The 22,900-nt window shown below is 47.1% G+C and overlaps 1 long non-coding RNA gene across 1 annotated transcript; it reads right to left on the reverse strand.

Annotated features, from left to right (window-relative positions):
* Positions 1 to 380: 380 nt before the first annotated feature.
* On the reverse strand, positions 381 to 12,268 carry LOC139793935 (uncharacterized). Its single transcript, XR_011724880.1, has 3 exons — positions 12,079 to 12,268; positions 2,821 to 2,917; positions 381 to 470 (listed from the first exon to the last, which is right to left on the reverse strand). It is a non-coding gene; the product is annotated as an uncharacterized lncRNA (long non-coding RNA).
* Between the last annotated feature and the right edge of the window lie 10,632 nt (positions 12,269 to 22,900).

Below are 22,900 nucleotides of genomic sequence, written 5' to 3' on the forward strand. Positions count from 1 at the left end.
TGTGGGCTGGTTGGGGTTTGGTTGGGTTTTTTTTTTTTGGAGTGGGACAGGAGGCAGGGATGTCTTCTGTAGTTTTTTTTTTTCCTTGAGAGTCAATTTCTCCACATTTGCAGGAAGAAAGTCAGTTCCTTTCACAGCTCCACTTCTTAGAGCCATATCCCCTCAGCCTTCACTGATGTTTCACTGGTCAAGAAAACCTCAGAGGAGTCAACCTCCAAACTTACCTCTCTCCTCCTTTCAGCCTCTCCATAAAATCCAACCTCTGATGGCTCCATCAAACCCTCCTTGGGGCAGGAATGAGCTCCTCTTCTTTGCAGAGCATCAGGTAACAGAGGGCCAGCTGTCTGCAAGGAGGAATCAATGGAGGTTTCACTACCAAGGTTTTGCTCTGAGCCTTCAGGATCTCAGGTCTGGTGTTGTGGTGCTCAGCAAGAACCTTGGAGCTGTGGATGAGGCAACGAATCCAACTCCTGCAAAAGACAAGAAGATGATGGGAGATGTCAGGAGCAGGAACTTGCTGAGTTTAGGGGATTCCCTTCCCTTCCTGGATCTCCCTCCCTCCCTTCCTTCACCCTGCCAGCAGCTCAGCATTTTGATGAACTGGAAAAGTCCCAGGGCAGCCCAGGCTCCAGCTCCTGCTGTCCCCATGGCTCAGCCTGCAGTACAGAGGAGGAAGAGGTCACCCTGGGGAGGGGACTCTGGGCTGCTGACACACAAAAGCTCTGCAAATTTCCATCCTCCTGGGGCTGGCCAAAAGGAACTGCCCGAATCGGGAAGTTGGGCAACATCTGGAAATTTATTTCCCCTCCCTCCACAGTTGTCACAATTTTGTATTTTTAACAGCCTGACCTTGCTCTCTGCTCTGTCCAAGGCACCCCTTCCTCTGCAGGGGACAAAGAGCAAGGTTTGTGGTAACTCTGCCACCTCAAAGCCAGCAGAACAGACTGGATTTGGGAAATAAATCATCCTCCTGCAGGACGCAGAGAGCAGGGAACAGGGATGCTGGGCACTGCTTAGGACACTTCCTACAGCTGGGCTGCTGTTCCCAGCATACAGAAAAGAGGATTTTACCAGGTAGTGAAGCCTCTGCTTATTCATGGCTAAAGTGAACTGTTTCATCCCAGCTTCACACATTTGTCTCCCATCTGCCCTGGAACAAGAGCAATGATCTCTCCCAAGCACCTTCAGGTATAGGAATAGGGAGGGGTCTGGTCACAGCTGCAGAAACTCATATTTAAATCCCTATGTTGCTGGGTCTGGGGCAAAGTTTTTTTTCCTCTTAGATCATCTGTGACTGAAGAAATCAGGGATTTATACCTGGACTTCCCACTGAAACCATCAGCAATGTGAGCAAATGAAATGAGAGGCTTACCCCTTCCTCCCTGCCATGGCCACAGTGTCTCATAGCTCCAGCAATGGGGAAATTCCCCCCCTGAAACTATTTTACAGCTGAGGAAACAAAAAGAAGATGAAAAGAGGAATCTGAGCCTTTGGAGTTTGCTGTTCCTCTTCCCAGAGGAGTGGGAGGCAGGATGGTCCCACTCCTGGGAGAAGATCAGAAATAGGAAATTAAGAGGAGCTATAGGCTGCTTCCAAGAGCATCAGTTGGCAAGGTTTGAAGGTGAACATGGATCTTGTCTCCCCCCAAAACTCTGGGAATGTCTCACAACCCCCTCCCCAAGACCTCAGCCCCAGAACATCCCAAGCAAACCACTGAACTTTCCTGTGCAGTCATGGATGGAGCACAATAGGGAATGCAAAACATGGGATCAGGAAATGTCTCCTGTAAGATGGAAGGAAGAGGAAAGCAGGGGAAAAAGTGAGCAGAAAGGAGAGAGAAAAGCATCAGGTAGTGCAGAGAAACATTGATTTGACTGGAGAGAAAACAGAAGAGCCTGCACAGTGGTAAAAACAGGGAGCAAAGGAGATGAAGTGGGAAGCACTGAGTTGAGGGGCTCCAAAAGGATGACAGAAGATGGTGGGAAGAAGCCAAAGGTGCCTAAGGAGCCCATGTGAAGAGATCTCTCCTTTGCCCTAAGTGTTACAGTGCTATTTACACCTGCTCAAAGTGGCAGCAAACATGACTAAACTCAAACTTTATGTACATCCCACTCTGAGCTGGCACAGCTGGCAAACCCTCTCCTATGAGGAGAGGCTGAGGGAGCTGGGGGTGTTGAGGCTGGAGAAGAGGAGGCTCAGGGGAGACCTCATCACTCTCTCCAACTCCCTGAAAGGAGGTTGGAGCCAGGGGGGGTTGGGCTCTTTTCCCAGGCAACTCTCAGCAAGACAAGAGGGCACAAGAGGTCTCAAGTTGTGCCAGGGGAGGCTTAGGTTGGACATTAGAAAGAATTTCTTTCTGGAGAGGGTGCTCAGACATTGGAATGGGCTGCCCAGGGAAGGGGTGGATTCTCCATCCCTGGAGATATTTCAAAAGAGCCTGGATGTGGCACTCAGTGCCATGGGCTGGGAACCACGGGGGGAGTGGATCAAGGGTTGGAGCTGATGAGCTCTGAGGTCCCTTCCAACCCAGCCAATTCTAGGATTCTATGATTCTAGGATGCACAGTGGAGGACTAGAAGATCCCTGCTGATTCCCAAAGCTGAGCCAACCCAGCATGGGAGTCCTCCTGCACATGAGACTGGGAAATTTTGTGTAGCCAGAGAGAGCAGGGACCCATTTATCATCACTTGGTGTTGGCAGGGTACTGAAGTACAACAGTGCTGCCTCATCCTCCCAACTTCACGCTTTATCTGCCTGAAGTGCCTATTTTCCAGCTTCAACCTTCATGGAAACCAGGAGCTGCTCCAACTCACCCAGGACACAGCCTCTGGAGTGCAAAGCATCAAGAGGAAAGGTTGGCTTTGTTCCTTTGTATCCTGATGAGCACCTTCTGGCCTGGCTTGGTCTGTGAATGCAGCTGAAGCACAAAGAACAGTGTTGTTGGATTGGTTATCAGCAATTCATTCATTAAAGCAGAAATGGCTCCTGGACTTTGGCTTTTTGCTTAAAAAAAATTCTTGGCATGTGCCAAGCAGGGAGCACTGATAACTCTGGTGCTGCTGCTGCTGTGCTCGTGCACAGTGCTCAGAAAGCAGCTGTGGTCAGAGTGAGAAGTCAAAACTTCACAAAAACTTCAGTCCCACCATGGGAATAGAGTGGCAGAACAAACCCAAGGAGAGTAACATCTGTTAGAAATCAGAAGCAAAAAATAATTAAGGTCCATTGCAGTAAACTTTTCAAATGATCTCTTTCTCACGTGCAGTTTTTCCTGGGATAGAAATTCAAAACCACAATTTGCTGAGTTTTGGCAAGTGATGACATTGCTGGATTTGGGCTTTTAGGTCGGGATTTGCTGAACATTTTTTATACATAGTTTGTACCCAGGTAGAGAGGGTGACACAGAGAGAGCTGCTGCCAGCTTGCACCAGGACAGTTCAAGGAGAGATCACAACCTTCTGGATCACCCGAGGTGACCTTTGCATCCAGAGGGTGCCACAGAAGGAATCAACAAGAGGGTAAACTTAGGAACCCTGAAAGAAATAGGAAAATAGCACCTATTCACTTTGCCCCCACTGCAGCACTGGGTCTCTGCTCACCCCCAGTGGGGAATCTGCAGCCCTTTTTGCTCAGACCTCACTCCTCCACTGCTGTTCAGAAAGTCTCTGGGCTTTCCACAAAGCCAGAGCAGAGGAAAAAGAGGGAAAAGCCTGAGCAGAACCAGTCTGAGTGACAAATCTGGCTCTGCATCTCTCCAAGTGAAGGTATTTGGAGCTGGGAGCTGTGGTTCAAGCCCATCTCTAATCCTCTTACGAATACGTGACACAATCTGATGAGGCTTTCAAGTTCCACCCCAGTCCCAGGGCTTTCATTTCATGGTTTCTCTTCCCTGCTCACATCTCCCTCTCATCTCTGCAGTTTTCACCCGTGCAGTGCCAGAGCCATAAAGATCTCCCTGTGAAGGGGGCCCCCCAGCCTTTATCTTGCATATCACGACATCATGATTCAAATGTTACAGCACTGCAACACAAATGCAACATCAATGTACATCCCAGAACAGCCCCTAATCCATCCCAGATTCCCTCCAGTGCTCACTTGCTCAGATCTTCCTTGGACCACACAGCGTCTGCCACTGTTTGTATTCGGCAGAAACCAAGCATCAAGTGTGGAAATCTCCTCAGAACAACAGCAGCCTGGTCAGATCAAGAGGAGTCAGTGGGAAACCACTCTATCTTACCAGACTTGCTGATGAGCAGAGTTTGTACTCGTGGTACCCACCTCCCAGGTGCTGGAGCTGGGATGGGAAAAGCAGCGGCTGCTCCTCCGGGCCAGCCCAAGCAGAGAGAGAGAGGGGTGGTGGCTCTGCTCCCAGCTGCCACTGAGGGATGTCAGGACTCATGGGGGGTGTCCAGGTCTTGTCACCACCCTCAGAGCATCCAGCAGTTCTTACAGCTTTGGCCTGAGTCAGCTTCTCCTGCAAGCCCTGGGCTGGAGCCGTCCCTGCGGAGATGCAGCAGGTGCCTCAGGTCCAGCACCACCATCCCCCAGAGGCAGCCTCTGTTCATCTGCCACCTGAACCCTTTTTCTAAATTATGCAGGCTGCTGCACAGCCCTTCTGGCACGAGTGAACTGGGAATTGTTACCAGGTGAGCTCTACCTGGTCCTGACATTTTTGGTAACCCCAAGGAAAGCAGTAACCCTCCCCTTCTGCGTTCTCATCTTTACGGGGATTAAAAAAGACCCTACAAAAAAGACCCTGTGCAAGACCCTACAAAGACAAGATGAACATCAGGTCTACATTAATATCTAAATCAATGAGTATTACAGAGCAAGGAAATAAAATGAGAAGAAAAAAAAACAAAAAAAACCAAACCAAAACACAACAACAAACCCCCCAAAGCATCTTGATCCCAGCTGCTGTGAAAGGCACTCGGCAATGCTGGAAAGCTTCCTCCCAGCCAAGTATTGATTGCTGGAAACATTCCCTACTCATGACATTCAGTTTTGAATTGGTAAATGCTTTGAAAATACAATAGACTGAACATTTTTTTTCTTGTTCTTCTCCCCCCTTTCGGGCGAAATGGAGTTTGATGGATTTTTTTTTTTTTAATTGAACAAAGTCCACAGTATAGCTACAGCCTGCAATGTATGGCTAATATATACACACCATCCTCCTTTGCACATTTAGGACTCAAGCAACATGCAATATTACTAAAACAAAACTAAGGCTACCATATTATTCCCCTGTGGCTTTATGATGACACACTCTGTGGTTTTCTCCATCTAACAAGAGCAGCAAACCATGTGTTTGTGTGACAACACACTGAGTCAGGGAGGCTGATGTTATTGTTGTGAAGAAGAAGAAATTCTGTTGTGGAAATACAGCCTGGAGAACCTCATTCCCTCCTGGTAGCTTCTTGCATACTAGGCATAACCCCTTGTCTCAAAATATTTAACTTCTGATCCCAAAGACCCCAGAAACCTTGGAGCAAACCTTGCTGATGTTGGTGTTGCAAAGCTGGCTGTTGGGGATGGTTTTGTCCCAAAACTGGATAAATGAGTTTGTCTGATGTTAGACACTGGGAGAATAACCATAGAATCCTAGAATTGGCTGGGTTGGAAGGGACCTCAGAGCTCATCAAGTCCAACCCTTGATCCACTCCCCCCGTGGTTCCCAGCCCATGGCACTGAGTGCCACATCCAGGCTCTTTTGAAATATCTCCAGGGATGGAGAATCCACCCCTTCCCTGGGCAGCCCATTCCAATGGCTGAGCACCCTCTCCAGAAAGAAATTCTTTCTAATGTCCAACCCAAACCTCCCCTGGCACAACTTGAGACCTCTTGTGCCCTCTTGTCTTGCTGAGAGTTGCCTGGGAAAAGAGCCCAACCCCCCCCGGCTACCGTGTTTCATTCCAAGCTTAGTTGTCCATGTGCTGAGTTTATTGTCTGTGTTTAGGCAGCCAACACAGATCCACAGGTTAAAGATCCCACACATGGTTGAACAACACTTTGGGTGGAGGGAGAAAACCTTGGACAAAAAGCCATGAAAGCTCCCAAAGGTAATACTTAGGAATCATTTTCTGGGACACCACACAAGAACTGCCTGCTGTGTTGGCAGAAAGGGCTAAAGAGTGTTTTCCTGGGCCCCCAGGAACACCTGGTCTGTCATTTAGCATCAGCATTTGAGCTTGTCAACTGTTACTGAGTGTATGTGACTGCCTGTGGAGAAGGAGGAGAGCCAAAAACCCCTGGCTACTTCCACCTGCTGGTTATCCTTTCCCTTTCACACCCTCATGCCTTTCACATTTGTTACCTGTCTCACAGCTTTAGGTCCTCTTGCTTGTTTCAGATCCTCTCAGGTTACTTGGTTTCTTAGAGAAACTTAAATTTCTGTCCTCCTTGGAACAGAGGTTCTGGTTTTCAGAGCAGTCTCAAAACACCATAACTTGCTAACAAAGGTGTCAATCTGACTCATTCAGCTTACCCAGGTATTTCAGCTCCACTGGTCTACACCTGGAAGAGCAGCAGGTTGGTTGGCTCCAGTGAGGAGCAGAGCCACCAACCCCAGGGTGAGTGAAAAGGTGGTGAAGAAACACACTGGAGCTGTCTCCATCACTCTTCTTCAAAGGGAAGTGCCTCTGCTTATAGATCTTATGTATCTTATATATCTTAAAAATATGGGCTTTTGATAAACCCTTTGCAAATGAAGCATCCACATGAAATTAGGTATATGAAACCTCTGAGTGTTTTAAGTCTCCTGCCAGTTTTAGGTTCCACTGTCCTCTTCTTCCCTCTAGCAGAAGAATTAACCTCTCTTCTCACAACCCTATGAGGACCAACACTCAATTTTCCAAAACTGTACTTCAGCCCCAGGTGGGCTTTAAGAGTTCTCTGAGTAACTGGGACACCGTTTCGCCAGCTCAAAAATAATTATTTTGTGCTGCACGAAAATTGTGAAGTTTCCAGTTCCTGAGAAAATGAAAGACAAGAGAAAAGGTGTCTTTAGGCAATGAGGACAGCCCACTGAATGCTATGGAAACCCTTAAAGGAAAGCATTGTTTCCAGCTGAAAAGTCAAATGCCTCCTTCCAAAAAGATCACAGGGAAATTTCTTCTAGAAAAAAAAACTATGTGCAGATTAATTGAATTCCAGTTCAATAAAGGCTCCAGATCCCACTTCTCAGCACTCCTCCATGGCTGTGTTCTGTCATCTGAAGCCTTTTGCCACCATCTGAAGCTCTTGGCCATGCAATCCACACTAAAGAATGAGTTTAGGGGAGATTGCATCCCCAGGGAGGAGATACACATGTGTTTTGCTGTAGTTCCCTCCTCACTCCTGTGATTTACTGCTGGCACCCAACCCCTGGCTCTCTCCCAGAGCTCCCAGGCTGATCTTGCTGTGCTGGACTGGGAAACTCCTTCTCTTTTCTCTGCCACTACTTTGGTTCCTCATTCTCTTGGCCAATCAGGGGGAGGCTGCAGGTGCTGGACACAGGGAGCAGGTACAGAGCAGATTTGGGGTTTGCTGCTCTAAGGGCACTGAAGGTCTCCCTTGAGCCCATGTGTCAGTAAGAAGGACATTCTGTGGGGTTTGGTACATATTGGTACATATTTGGTACATATTTCATGGTCTCAAGTTGTGCCAGGGGAGGGTTAGGTTGGACATTAGAAAGAATTTCTTTACTGAGAGGGTGCTCAGCCATTGGAATGGGCTGCCCAGGGAAGGGGTGGATTCTCCATCCCTGGAGATATTTCAAAAGAGCCTGGATGTGGCACTCAGTGCCATGGGCTGGGAACCACGGGGGGAGTGGATCAAGGGTTGGACTTGATCCACTGAGGTCCCTTCCAACCCAGCCAATTCTAGGATTCTATGATATTGAGTTCAGGCCTTGAATCCTTTCTGCATGGAGGTTTTATCTGACCCTGTGCAATAACTAACTGCATGGCCCTGCAAATGGTGCTGTACTGACAGTGTAAAAGTGCCCTTTTACGTCACAGGATCACAGAATCATAGAATTTTTAGGGTTGGAAAGGACCTTTATGATCATTTAGTTCCAATGCCCTGCATGTGCAGGGACACCTCCCACAGCCCAGGTTGCTCCAAACCCCATCCAGCCTGACCTTAAAAACTTCCAGGGATGGATGGGGCTTCCACCACCTCTCTGGGCAACCTGTGCCAGGGTCTCACCACCCTCATGGGGAAGAACTTCTTCCTCACATCCAGCCTCAATCTCCCCTCCTCCAGCTGGAATCCATTCCCCCATGTCCTATCCCTACCTGAGAGGCTCCAAAGTTGGGGAGGGACTTTTTACAAGGGCATGGAGTAATGGGACAAGGGGGAATGGCTTCCAACTACAAGAGGGGGGATTTAGGTCAGATATTAGGAAGAAATTCTTTAGTGTCAGGGTGCTGAGCCCCTGTCCCAGGCTGCCCAAGGAAGCTGTGGCTGCCCCATCCCTGGCAGGCTCTCAGCCCAGCTTGGATGGGGCTTGGAGCAGCCTGGGCTGGGGGAGGTGTCCATGCAGAGGGGTTGGGAAGGGATGAGCTTTGAGGTTCCTTCCAACCCAACCCAGTCTGTGATTCTGTGATTCTGCCCCTCCTGCCAGGACTGCAGCCAATCCACACAACACACCCCGGGCATCCATCCCAGCTTCACCATGGGCACCTACACAGGGAATCTGAGCAGCTCCTTGGCCTCTGCCTGTCAGCAGTGTCAAGGTTGCTGCTGCCACAGAGATGGCTGCAGGTGAGCCATCTGCATGATGGGGATGAACAAATAAAGCAATGGGTGTCTGGTGTCTGTGAAATAAAAGGACATAAAATATAGGCCAGCTTTTATAAAGGCCGTGGGTCTGCAATAAGGCTGTCTCCAGAGTGGCTGTGTGGATGCTGGGAAGCCTTTAGGTTTGGAAAAGAAACAAATTCAAGGATTTTTTGCTCCACTGTCAGATGAACTGGTGTAAATCTGGACACGGCAGATCTGCCCAGCAGTTCACAGGATTCATTTGCAGTGACCACTGCCAGGTTTCATGTGCAAACTACTCAAAGGCAGAACTGAACAGCTACATCTACACCAACTGGGGATCTATCTGCCTTTTGCCTGGCTTTTTCTGCAGGAAAAGAATTTGATATGAAATAAAGCCAATACATCTCACTTCTTGAGAAGGGGGAACTGTTTATACACCTCATGAGAGAGATAACGTGAGCACTGAGGCAAACAGATGGATAGATATCAGCAAAAGATAACAGCAGGGATTAAAGATGAAAACTAGGAAAAAAATATTAATTAGATCATTTCCTCAACAAAAGACACCCACGTGTAGCAATGTGGGGAGCGTATGGTGGGAATCACTGCACTGTGGTCTGAGCAGTGTCCCTGTAAGGGATTAGGGCTTCTCTGCAGCAGTGCTGCACATGCCTATCTTTGGGAAGCAGCTCCAGATCTCCCCCTGGAAGGAGCTGTGCAGTGATAAATGGCATTTTGTGCTTGCAAGGTTATTGCTACCTCAAGGTCACCGTTGTCCCTTCCCTCTCATTATTGCTGGGAAAGCTGGTGCTGTCCAAACCCAATCCCATTAACAGTGAGGGGCTTTGCTACCACACCTTGGAGACCCTTTGCTAGGGTAAAGGACCCAGGATTAAGATTTTAACTTAAAGGACTTGCCAGGATTATGATTTTAACTTCAGAAGATGCAGCCTGGGAACAGCAATGATGCACAGCCAGCTGGAAATGGAAATTTCCCCTTGGAAATGCAGGTGGATGCACATCTCACACCTGTGGCAGAGCATCTGGGAGATGTTTTCCCCCTGAAATGAGGCACCAGGTATCTTGAGCTTCTTCTGCTCTCAATTTCCAGCCAGGGAGGTCCCAGGGACTCTGTGCTTCCCACCCAGGTGACCCATACAGAGCTGAGCATCCCGAGCTGGGTGTATTGAAGCAAACAAGGCACAGAGGGAATCTGCAGCTGGAGAAAGCCTGAGCTCTGTTTGGAATGAAAGCATTGAGAGCCTTGAAAAAATTGCAGCTAATTAAAATTTAAAATTAGTTAACAGTTTGACAGATACTGACACATGGATCTCAAACCAGGGAATTATTTTTAGTCATTCGTCTGTCTGCTGCATTCTGCATTTAATGTGCTAACTAGAAAATCTGATTAATTGAATGATGGTAATTGAGTCTGGAAAATGAAGGCATTTATCAACAAATCTCAAGTATTTATCCTTGCACAAAGATGATACAAAGACAGCTATGCATTAGTGCTCAATATTCCAGCCATGCTTTCTCTACTGAAATGGACTACAAAATGCTTTTCCTCTTGATCTGCTTATGCTACCACAAAGAAGAGCTTGGAGCAGCCAGAAATGCTGTAAAGGAATTTAACATTATAAAATTGCATGACATGAAAATCAGAGGTTGTTGTGGACTAAATTTCCACTCATGAAAATGTTATCTGCTGGCTGAAATCAGGTGGCAACTTGGTCCTCAATAAATATTTTGGCAGACGAGAAACCACTGCCCAGTGGCTGCTGTAGCTGTGAGTACCAAGAGGTCTCACACACCTGAGGAGTCTATCTCACATTCTTGTGTCATGGTTTGAGGCAGTAACCAGGGGACAGATGCTCTTTGCCATCCCCCACCACCCTTCCAGGGGAGGATGAAGCAGGGAGGAAGGGAGAGAGACTGAAAGGTTGGGAGAAAACACCAGGAGAGGTTCCATGAAGTTGTAATCATAGAATCATAAAATTTTCAGGGCTGGAAGGGACCTTTAAGCTCATCCAGTTCCAACCCCCCTGCATGGACTGGGCTCCCACCAGCCCAGGTTGCTCCAAGCCCCATCCAGCCTGGCCTTAAAAACTTCCAGGGATGGATGGGGCTTCCACCACCTCTCTGGGCAACCTGTGCCAGGGTCTCACCACCCTCATGGGGAAGAACTTCTTCCTCACATCCAACCTCAATCTCCCCTCCTCCAGCTGGAATCCATTCCCCCATGTCCTATCCCTACCTGAGAGGCTCCAAAGTTGGGGAGGGACTTTTTACAAGGGCATGGAGTAATGGGACAAGGGGGAATGGTTTCCAACTACAAGAGGGGGGATTTAGGTCAGATATTAGGAAGAAATTCTTTAGTGTCAGGGTGCTGAGCCCCTGTCCCAGGCTGCCCAAGGAAGCTGTGGCTGCCCCATCCCTGGCAGGGGCTCAGCCCAGCTTGGATGGGGCTTGGAGCAGCCTGGGCTGGGGGAGGTGTCCATGCAGAGGGGTTGGGAAGGGATGAGCTTTGAGGTTCCTTCCAACCCAACCCAGTCTGTGATTCTGTGATTCTGCCCCTCCTGCCAGGACTGCAGCCAATCCACACAACACACCCCGGGCATCCATCCCAGCTTCACCATGGGCACCTACACAGGGAATCTGAGCAGCTCCTTGGCCTCTGCCTGTCAGCAGTGTCAAGGTTGCTGCTGCCACAGAGATGGCTGCAGGTGAGCCATCTGCATGATGGGGATGAACAAATAAAGCAAGGGGTGTCTGGTGTCTGTGAAATAAAAGGACATAAAATATAGGCCAGCTTTTATAAAGGCCGTGGGTCTGCAATAAGGCTGTCTCCAGAGTGGCTGTGTGGATGCTGGTAAGCCTTTAGGTTTGGAAAAGAAACAAATTCAAGGATTTTTTGCCCCACTGTCAGATGAATTGGTGTAAATCTGGACACGGCAGATCTGCCCAGCAGTTCACAGGATTCATTTGCAGTGACCACTGCCAGGGACTCTCAGCAAGTCCCGTCCTGTCCTGCCCACTCCAGCCGGGACAGTCCTATCCCTACCCCACAAAGCCTCCAAAGTCCCTCCCCAGCTTTCTCGTAGCCCCCTCCAGCCCCTGGAAGGGGCCACAAGCAGGACGGGCAATGAGAAATGGCTCGAAATGGCTCGAAATGGCTCCAAAGCCCCAACCCAGGCGGGACCCGCTGCTCCTCACTCCCTCCCTCCCTCCTTCCCTCCCTCCCTGAGCGGCTGCCGCCTTCCCCACCGCAACAGCCCCAGCCCAGGCTCCCAGTGCCGGTCCCCAAGAGCCCCAGAGCCCCCAAGCCGGCCCTACCTGTGGAGCAGCAGCAGGCGATGGCTGATGCGGGGCGTTCCGCTCCGCTGAGGAACCGCGCAGCACCGCAGCCCTCGCACCCCCCCAGGCCCCGGCCCGGCAGCGCCGCAGACGCAGCAGCCGGCAGGGGGCGCTCTCGGGAGACGGCGGAGACCGCGCGCCAACGGGCAGGAGCGCGGGGATTGGCCCGCCCGGGTCACGTGACCCCTCCTCTCCTCACCCTCCCCTGGGGGAGCTGAGGGCGCGGAGCCGCCTCAGGGGTTGGGTTGGGGGCTTCGTTCTCAACCTCCTCATGGGGTAACTCCAAAGTTCTCATGAGGTGACCCCAAAGTTCTCCGTTCTCCAAAAAGGGAGCCCGTGGTGGAGGCCCTGTCAGCTCCCAGGGCACGTCCCTCCGGGATCGGTGACTTCTGTGGCGCTTGAGTTGTGACGGAGAAGAGGATCCCGCCTGACCTAAGAGGGATCCGACACAACCTCTGCAGAGCCCAGGAGATTAAACGTGATTAAAGAAGGTGATTAAAGGTGATTAAAGGCTTCAGGGTGAAGCCGATCATACGCGGGAGAGGTGAAGTTGTGCTGAGGTCAAGGTGCCAAGGCGGTGACCTTGGTTTCCCATCGCAAGGAGCAGGGAAAATGGAGTCTGAAATGAGGCACCCGCGCTCCATCCCTCTGCCTGGGACCTGCTGAGAGTTCGTCATGGTTTTTTACAGAAAAGAAAGCAAATATTAGCCTTTGCTTTTCCCTAGGTAAGAAAAAAGAGCAAGAAAAAGCCAAACCCCCACAAAAAAACCCCAAACAAAACAAAGACCCCAAACAAAACAAAGAGCCAAACAAACAAACCCCAAAACCAACCAACAAAAAAACCACAATAAAAACCCCCAACCTAAACCAAAACACTATTTTAACAACCATTGCTAGTTTAAAATGTTGAGTTGGTCTTTTGGTCATTAAAAACAGGGATGCGGTGATGGGCAGAAGACATTCCTGAAAAAAACCAAAAAAATCACTGTTTCAAGCACAGGGTGAACACCATTCATTTCGAGTTCTCAAAAATATAAGGTTGTACATATCAGATTTTATACAGATTGCTACAGATTTGGTGCAGCAGGAAAGGAAAGCCAGAATGGCAACCCCCGTGCAGGTCTGTGGCTCAGTTTATAAACTCTGGATTAAATACTGGAGTTTGGATTATTTCTGCACACAGGGTTTCATGACACCCTTTCTCCTGTCTACATGAGGAGGGAGGAAAAGTGGTTTTAAAAAGTGGAAATGGGATATAATGGAAAGATGGACACAAAGTGTGTATCAGAACGTTGCTCTTTAATATCAAAAATAATTTCTATGGTAATAGCAGGATTTATGAGTGGCACATCCAGCCCTCAGTGTGTGTAAACCTGTGTTGATTAAAAAAATATCTAAGATTCACTCTGGAGGTGCAGCCTTACCCCTGGGGACCAATAACCATTTGAGAGGCATTGATGGCTGGAGGTGCAGTCAAGGACCATTAACCCCACTTTGTCATTAATCCCCAGAAAATGTCCTGTACCAAGGTCATTATTGCTGTTAGAAGCTCTAAATGAAAAATAAGTGTATGGATTCCTTTCTTTTTTTTCCTTTTTTTTTCTTTCTTCTTTTTTTCTCTTTTTTTTATTTTTTTTTAATTTTTTTTTATTTTTTAATATTATTATAGCTGATGCAGGCTCAGTTGGTGTCTGCAAACATGACCCAAGCACTCAGAACCTGCCCTGCATGGGAGCCTCTCAGGGCTGCTTGAACCATTTCTCAGCCTTTCACTTGGCCTTTAATTAACTGCACTCCTTCCCACATTTATGTCCTGCCCCAGCAAAAAGAGCATTTTTTAAGAGCAGATAACATCCAAAAACGTTTCTTACAATACTGAAGGGGAGATAAGTTTTCTGTAGTCTTTTGACAGAAAAAAAACGTGTTGAAAATTCCTTAATTTATTTATTTTCAGATGCCCATGTCCTCTTGAAGAGGGAAGGGCATATTTAAGAAATAACATGGGGTTTTTACAATCAAACCAACAGCAAATGACAAATATTGAAGAGGACAGAACAGATTCCAAAGCATCCTTAGCAGATTATCCCAAGAGAAAAGATGAAGCTGATACATACTGCCTGGGACAGTGTGAGCATTAAATGTGATGCAGAAGAAAACTGATGTATGCAGAAAAAAACTTTCTGTGGATGTCTGCTTAGTAACTGCACAGCTGAAGCTTCTTCAGATTTTAAATAAAATCAGCATTTAAACCTCTTTGTTAGGGATGCAAACAATTCCTGCCCAGCTCCCAAAATCACCACTCACCCCATCCCTAAATTTGGGTTTCTCCAAGACATGACATAATTAGGATGTAATAAGCCTCTAATTTAGGCTTGCACATCCAAGGATTTCACTCTTTTTTTAAAGACTTATATTTATATTTAATATTTCATGTTTTGCTTAGCAGAAGAGAGGACCAGGACCCTTCCCTACATCACCAGGATGCCCCAGGCTGTTTGCAGAGGGAGAGCAGCAGGTATTTATTTCTCATCAGTGTCTGGCTGTCCTGCTGGCCCAGCTGTTTCTACTTGCATTAATCTGAGCAGCTGGAAAGCTGCTGAGTGCCTGACTTCCCCGGGTGCTTCACTGCTCAGAAAAATGATTATCAACAGGCTCCTTGTCAAATTAGAGGGGAACACCAAGGGAGAAAAGAAAGCTCCCGAGCAAAGGGCTGTTCCAGGAGTGACGTTAATTCCTTCAGTGGGGAGATGCAGAATGAACTTGGGGAACTGCAGTAACCACAGGTTTGAGAGGATCTCCAAGGAGGTGCAGGATTCCATTTGGGAAAAAGGGAAGGGAAAGGGGAAGGGGAAGGAAAGGGAAGGGAAGGGAAAGGGAAGGAAAAAGGAAAATGAAAAAGGAAAGGAAAATGGAAAAGGAAAAGGAAAAAGGAAAGGAAAATGGAAAAGGAAAAAGGAAAGGAAAATGGAAAAGGAAAAAGGAAAAGAAAAGGAAAAAGGAAAAGAAAAGGAAAAAGGAAAAGAAAAAAGAAAAGAAAAGGAAAGGGAAAAAGGAAAAAGGAAAAGGAAAAGGAAAAAGGAAAAGAAAAGGAAAAAGGAAAAGAAAAGGAAAAAGGAAAAGAAAAAAGAAAAGGAAAGGGAAAAAGGAAAAGGAAAAAGGAAAAGAAAAGGAAAGGGAAAGAGGAAAAGAAAAGGAAAAAGGAAAAGAAAAGGAAAAAGGAAAAGAAAAGGAAAAAGGAAAAGAAAAGGAAAAAGGAAAAGAAAAGGAAAAAGGAAAGGAAAAAAGAAAAGGAAAAGGAAAAAGGAAAAGAAAAGGGAAAAAGAAAAGAAGAAGAAAAAGGAAAGGAAAAAGGAAAAGAAAAGGAAAGGAAAAAGAAAAAGGAAAAGGAAAAAAGATCCTTATCTTCATGATAGCAACCCCTGAGCCTCCTTTTCAAGAGAGCCAGATGCAGAGCAGGGGCTGTATCAGTGCAAGCCAGCTAGTCCAAAGGAGGCAACTGGGCTGGTGAAGGGACTCGAGCACAGATCCTATGAGGAGAGGCTGAGGGAGCTGGGGCTGTTCAGCCTGGAGAAGAGGAGGCTCAGGGGAGACCTAAAATTTTTATTTAAAAAAAAAAAAAGGGTTGGACTTGATGATCTCTGAGGTCCCTTCCAACCCAGCCAGTTCTATGATTCTATGATTCTATGACAGGAGCAATAGCAAAGAGAAGGCTGAGAATCAGCTGCTACTGTGTGCTGTGCTGAAAAATGTTCTAAGATTTAAGAGAGCTGCCTGATTCATAAAGGAGAAATACTTTCCTTCCATCTCAGCTTTTTCCTCCCAACCTGATTTCAGCCTGCAGGCTGACATGAAATACTGCAGGTTAAGTGGTTTCAAATCCATCCCCTGTCAGCAGTAAAGTCCATGCTACAAATCAGCCACATTCCTGCAGCTCCTCTCCACTGACATTGCCAGTTCAGAAGACATCATCTGCTGCCCAGCTAAGGGCCTGAAGCAAAGAGAGGGGAACTGTTTCTTAAACATGAGTTTCATTACTGATGTTATTCAGCATCACTTCATGATTATCCAAATTACAGATTACAGATCCAGATTACAGATCCTATGAGGAAGGGCTGAGGGAGCTGGGGGTGTTGAGGCTGGAGAAGAGGAGGCTCAGGGGAGACCTCATCACTCTCTCCAACTCCCTGAAAGGAGGTTGGAGCCAGGGGGGGGTCAGGCAGATATCAGTAGGATAAGAGGGCACAGACTAAAGAATTTTTTCCTAATATCCAACCTAACCCTCCCCTGGCAGAGCTTCAGCTCTGCCAGGGGAGGGTTAGGTTGGATATTAGGAAAGGATTCTTTGCAAAGAGGGTGCTCAGCCATTGGAATGGGCTGCCCAGGGAAGGGGTGGATTCTCCATCCCTGGAGATATTTCAAAAGAGCCTGGATGTGGCACTCAGTGCCATGGGCTGGGAACCACGGGGGGAGTGGATCAAGGGTTGGACTTGATGAGCTCTGAGGTCCCTTCCAACCCATTCTATGAAAAGATTTGTCCCTGCCTGTAGACCTGCAAGTTTTCTCTAGGAAATTTTCACTCTGTGACACCTCCCTGTTGGCTTCCATCTTGTGTTTCATGTGGTAACTGAGCTGCAGATTGGCTGCTGGTGGGATGGTTCAAACTTACACAGTGAGTCCTGCAGTGAATCAAAAGTGATGCCTCTCCAACAACTGCCAGCAGTATTTACACAAGTGTCACTTCCATGGGATTTGAGGGATTGTCCCTTTATTGTCCTCAGGTAGGAGAGCTCTCAGTCCAACCCCACTCTTTCAGCACAATTTCAGATGTTCTGATCTCTTTGAATAGTGGCACTGTAAGAAAGGTTTGCAGCCCACCCACGACATGCATGTGGTCCCCTTATCTGCTGCAGTTTCAGTGGATTTTATTCAGTGGTTTGGACTGACACCTTGGTGCCTGCCAGCAAATTACCCCCTGCTAAGGAAGATGCTACATGTTTGGCATCTCAGAGCACAGCCTTCTAAAAAGGTTTTAGATGAGGACTACCTTTAAAGTAAAAATTAAAAATAATAATAATAATTAAAAAAAAATCTGACCTTCCGAAAAGGGAAGTGAGATGCTGGGTTGAAAAATGTACTTAAGAAGCCTGGTCTGTGGGTACACAATTAATTTTACATGTGTCTTAAGCACACATCAAGGGAATAACTAATCCATCATTTTTAATGGCCTATCTGTTTTCCCCCAGGGTTAGAATTCAGTTATTTTCCCTGCATCTAAGATATCATGACCTTAAAACATCCTACACTCTGCCCCAACAGTGTGCAGGTTTGGTTATTTTTATTATTATTAACATACATTACCTTGGGAAATAAAGGACTGGGATGATGTAGCTGTTACCCAGCATATAACAGGTCCAGAAATCAATCCACAGACATCCAGAGGGGCATCTCTGGCATCTGTTGGAGGAAAAAAAAATGAACAATCCCATCCCCATCACTGTTACCTGACCTCAGATCCCTCTCTTTGTGACAGGCAAAGGGTACCCAGGACCCTCACTCTTTCCTGGTGATCAGGCAGAGCTGGGGAGAACAGCAGAACAATTTATGTGAGCAAAAAGAAACCTGAAGGGCAGAAAACAGAACTGAGAGGAAAAAGAAAAAAAACCAAACCAACAAATCTGTCTGGAGGCACTGGCTGAGGGGTAACCCCCAAGCAGGGCTCCTCTGGCAGCTCTGGTCCTGGGAAAGCACCAGCATTGAACTCTCCCAAATGACTGTCTCCCTTCAATTCAAACCCCAGGTTTTCATTCAGCAAAGTTCTCATACAGTTGGAGCTTGATTTATTTGGTTGGGTTATTTGCCTGAAAGGAATCATCTCTCATCCTCTAACAGTTGTGATTTCTTTGCTTCCTTGATTAAAACACCTCTTTTCCACTATTTTCTCTCCAGCCACACACCCCACCCCCACTAATTAAATAGCTCAAACCCTCATCACAGCCATAAGACTTCAATGGCTCAATAACATCCTGAGTCAATGTGTTGCAAAGCTGCTTTTTAATTCATTCTTCATGCAAATGATATACAATTAGACCTGGTTAATCTGCATTCCTTCTGCAAACGCTATTGTTAATAGGATTTAAAAAAAAAAAAAACCCAAAACCAACCAACCTTCAGCTTAAGAAATCAATGGCACACAGAGGCTATCAGATCAGTTACTCCTTAAACCTTTTGGATGGCCAGACGTATGGGGGGAGCAAGAAATGATTAGAACAAGGCCTTGCAAAGGTCCTTTGAGGTGCTTGGGATGTCTGACTTCAGAAGCTTTCCCATTTTTTCTCTCAGCACTGCTCATCTCCTCAGCTCAGGAAAGGGGAGGGGACATCCTAGAGGAACAGGTCAGAACTTTTGGATATTTCTTACATGCTGGGGGTTCCCTAAAGGTTGCTTTCTAAATTGAGCTGAAGTTTTCCATAGGGTCCTGGTCCTTAGGACAGGTTTCTGCCCATTAACAAAGAACATTGATGAGACAGAGGGAAAAAACCCCACATTCCCCACTCAGGCTGTGGTGGAAGGCTGTGATGGAGGGTTGCTGCTTTGTGTCTTGCTAAGGAAATTCAGGATATGCTGACAGACATTTCCAAGTCTCACTTCCAGCTCAGATGTCCCAATAAACCTCTCAAAAGGGAAAATATTTCTTCTGGCCCTTGACCCAAGGTGAAACATGGATGCCAGGGATCTCCAGGCACAGGTTTTGCCTTGCTTGGGAGGTAGGGGAGGACTGGGTGGCCTTTTTTGGAAGGTTGGGTGCATGGGGAAGGGCTGTAGGTGTGACCTGTGAGAAAAGATTCCCCCAGTGCTCTCACAGCCAGCAAAACAACTCAGCTGGACCAGGGCTGCCAGGGTGGGAAGAGTGTCAGGTAAATGTTATTTATGCCTTTCTCTTGAGCACCTGAATGCCCTTTGTTGGTGCAAAGCAGCAGGGCAATAAAGCTGAGAAATTAAAATTCTCCATCCACAAAGCATCAGCAGAGCAAGGTGCTCAGATCTTCTCCGTGCTGAACCTCTCCTTTTATTCAGCTTTGGCCCTCCAGCCAATAAGGGCACCAACTGTGAGGAGGGCCCCAGTCCATCTGGAACTATTCATTTGGGTCACCAGATGATCTGGACTTTCAATCCCTGCCAAACTTGTCCTAATTTGCACAAGGGACCAGATGCAAAAAAAAAAAAAAAAAAGCTCTGTATCCCAAGACAAATCCCTCCTTGTCACAACTACACCAGATCCACTCCCAGACAGCTCACCCTGGGATACTGCAACCTTCTGCAGCCAGAAAATATTCTCCTTCATTATGCATATACCTTCTGCTGATGTGCCTTGACAGCTCTCCTCTCTCTCCTTCTCCCCTGATGTGACTCTGAGCAATGAGAAGCAGGCTCTTGGGGAAAAGTTTGCATGAAAAGTGATAACATGAAAATATGTCAGCATTCCTGGAAAGCATTTGGGCAGCCTCAGTCAGCAGAACTGCCTAAAGGCTTGGAAAAAAGGGAAAAAAAAAAAACAAAACAAAACAAAAAACATGCATCATTTCTCAGACCTCACAGCCTGGCAGCTCAAACTCATAGGGAAGCTGCAGCCTCACAGGACTTGGCTGCTTTTCTATTTCCAGCCAGGAGGAATGCAGGAGAGAAGGACTGACAGGGCATCTCTGGTCCCATAATTCATTCATTAGATGGAAAAACACCTGGCATTTTATTTTTTTGAAGTTTTCTGCCAGCCTTCAGAGCAGAGGAGAGCCCTTCCTTACCAGCACCACCCCTCACTGATGCCAGCAGCAGCCTGGAATGTCCCCAGGAATGTCCCCAGGCATGGTGGCACCCCTGTCCCATCAGGGGTGGACCCTCACACCTACCCTCACCCAGAGCTCATGAGGGTGACTGCCTGAGCCCTCTCAGCCTGGAAAAAACACAAACAAATTGCACAAGAAAAAAGGACAGGCAGAACACAGAGAGGTGGTGGGGTTTGTAGGAGCTTCAGTGAGAAAAAAATAATAACTCTTCATCTCTTCATCTTCCAGCCTTGGTCTCATCGTGTTACAGCCCAGGAAGCCAACTCTATCCTGGGATGCATCCAAAGAAGCTTGACCAGCAAGGGAGGTGATTCCCCCATAATACCCTGGAGAACTGTGTCCCCAAGACCCCAAGACAAAAAGGACATGGACCCATCCAGAGGAGAGCCACAAAGATGATCAGAGGGCTATGAGGAGAGACTGAGAGAGCTGGGATTGTTCAGCCTGGAGAAGAGAAAGAATTCTGCTCTTCATTCACCCGTGACCCTCATGTCCACAAAACCTCCATGGGTTTCTTTTCTTTCTAGAGGGAACAATAAAATAAAATAAAATAAAAACCAGCAAGCCACAGGATCTGTCCCAAATTGTGACAAAACAGATCACAAGCTAAAGGATGGGAGGTCTGGAAACAGATCATCAGTGGAAAGTAATCTTGGAGCCAGGAGTGACCTGAAATCACTCTTGCATGGGAATGTTTCCCCCATTCCAGCCCCTGCAATGTGTCCTCCCTGTGTGTCATCAGCTCTGTCACTTTCCTGCAGGGAATTAAGAGTGGTTTGGGATCTCTTCTTCTCCCCCTCTCTGCCCTTTCAAGCCAGTCACGGCCATCCTTGTAAATCTGCCAGGATGCTGACAGCCAGACTGCAGCTCACAGGGGCTCAGGGGACTTGGAGTGATATTCCTTCTGTTTCAGCTCTTTCCAAGGCAGCCATTGATTTAGGAGGGTGAGTTTTCTTTTACATATTTGAATAAAAATTAAAAGAAAAAGAAAAAAGAAAGGAAAAAGAAAAGGAAAAGAAAAAGAAAGAAAAAGGAAAAGGAAAAGGAAAAGGAAAAGAAAAAGGAAAAGGAAAAGGAAAAGGAAAAGGAAAAGGAAAAGGAAAAGAAAAAGAAAAGGAAAAAGAAAAAGAAAAAGAAAAAGAAAAAGAAAAAGGAAAAGGAAAAGGAAAAGGAAAAGGAAAAGGAAAAGAAAAAGGAAAAGAAAAAGGAAAAGAAAAAGGAAAAGAAAAAGAAAAAGAAAAAGAAAGAAAAAGAGAAAAAAGGAAAAGAGAAAAGGGAAAGGGAAAGGGAAAGGGAAAGGGAAAGGGAAAGGGAAAGGAAAAGGAAAAGGAAAAGGAAAAGGAAAAGGAAAAGGAAAAGGAAAAGAAAAGGAAAAGGAAAAGGAAAAAAGAAAAAGAAAAGGAAAAGGGAAAAAAAGAAAAAGAAAACGAAAAGGAAAAGGAAAAGAAAAAGAAAAGGAAAAGGAAAAAGGAAAGGGAAAAGGAAAAGGAAAAGGAAAAAAGCAACAGAGGGAAAGGAAAAAGGGAAAAAGAAAGACAGTGGCACCCTGCTCTTCTGTATTTAAGCAACTGCAAGTGGTGGATGTGTCCCTAGAGAAAAAGACTTTCCAGAAAGTGAAAGGAGCAAACAAGAGCAGCAAAAAATGGACCAGGGAACTCAAGCATTGCCTGTGGATTGGATAGAGAGCCACACACACTTTATCTCTACCCATTGTCTTGTTAGTGAAGAGCCATTTATTTATTTTAGAACATGTTGCTAAAGAATGCTCCTGGCAGATAACATGGTCTGCAATGAAAACAAGGTTTTCTCTTCACTCTAATCCCCTTGGTTTTATTTCAGCCCAGACTATCTATAGTATTCTTTGACTTTCTTTACCAGTGAGCTGCTGCCAACTCCAATCACTCTGCCTCACACCAGACATTATTTCTATTATCTGGCTGATTCTTCCCTGTCTTCAGCACTGAAAGGCAGCTTGATGTTATCTGAGGGACCACAAAAAGTCTGCACACATAAAGGCAGGCTGAGCAAAAGCCCTGGCTGCCCCTAAAACCTCATCCCATGAAAGCCCCTTGGAAATCAGGATGCAGATCTCTGCTCCTGGTGTGAGTGTGGATCATTGCTGCCGTGTCAGTCCTGCTAAATGCTGTGATGGATGAGCCTCTGGAGGCTGGGAGGTGACTTCTCCTGTGCCTTCCCCTTTCCAAGTGCTTCCTGAGGGTGCAGAATGGGAATGAAAACTTTTGGAGAAATCATAGAATCCTAGAACTGGCTGGGTTGGAAGGGACCTCAGAGCTCATCAAGTCCAACCCTTGATCCACTCCCACTGCAGTTCCCAGCCCATGGCACTGAGTGCCACATCCAGGCTCTTTTGAAATATCTCCAGGGATGGAGAATCCACCCCTTCCCTGGGCAGCCCATTCCAATGGCTGAGCACCCTCTCCAGAAAGAAATTCTTTCTAATGTCCAACCTAAACCTCCCCTGGCACAACTTGAGACCTCTTGTGCCCTCTTGTCTTGCTGAGAGTTGCCTGGGAAAAGAGCCCAACCCCCCCCTGGCTCCAACCTCCTTTCAGGGAGTTGGAGAGAGTGATGAGGTCTCCCCTGAGCCTCCTCTTCTCCAGCCTCAACACCCCCAGCTCCCTCAGCCCTTCCTCACAGGACTTGTGCTGGATCCCTTCCCAGCCTCCTTGCTCTTCTCTGGACCTGCTCCAGCACCTCAATCTCCTTCCTGAGCTGAGGGGCCCAGAACTGGACACAGGACTCAAGCTGTGGCCTCCCCAGGGCTGAGCACAGGGGCAGAATCCCTTCCCTGGACCTGCTGGCCACGCTGTTCCTGAGCCAGCCCAGGAATACCTGATTGCTTTTGGAGATTGTCCACATCCTATAGACAGGAGCTGTGGTCAGAAGGCAAGGTGAAACTGATCACTTCTGGAAATAAAATTGGTAGTGTTGAAAATTTA

Source organism: Heliangelus exortis, chromosome 3, assembly GCF_036169615.1.
Source record: "Heliangelus exortis chromosome 3, bHelExo1.hap1, whole genome shotgun sequence".
Classification (NCBI taxonomy): domain Eukaryota; kingdom Metazoa; phylum Chordata; class Aves; order Apodiformes; family Trochilidae; genus Heliangelus; species Heliangelus exortis.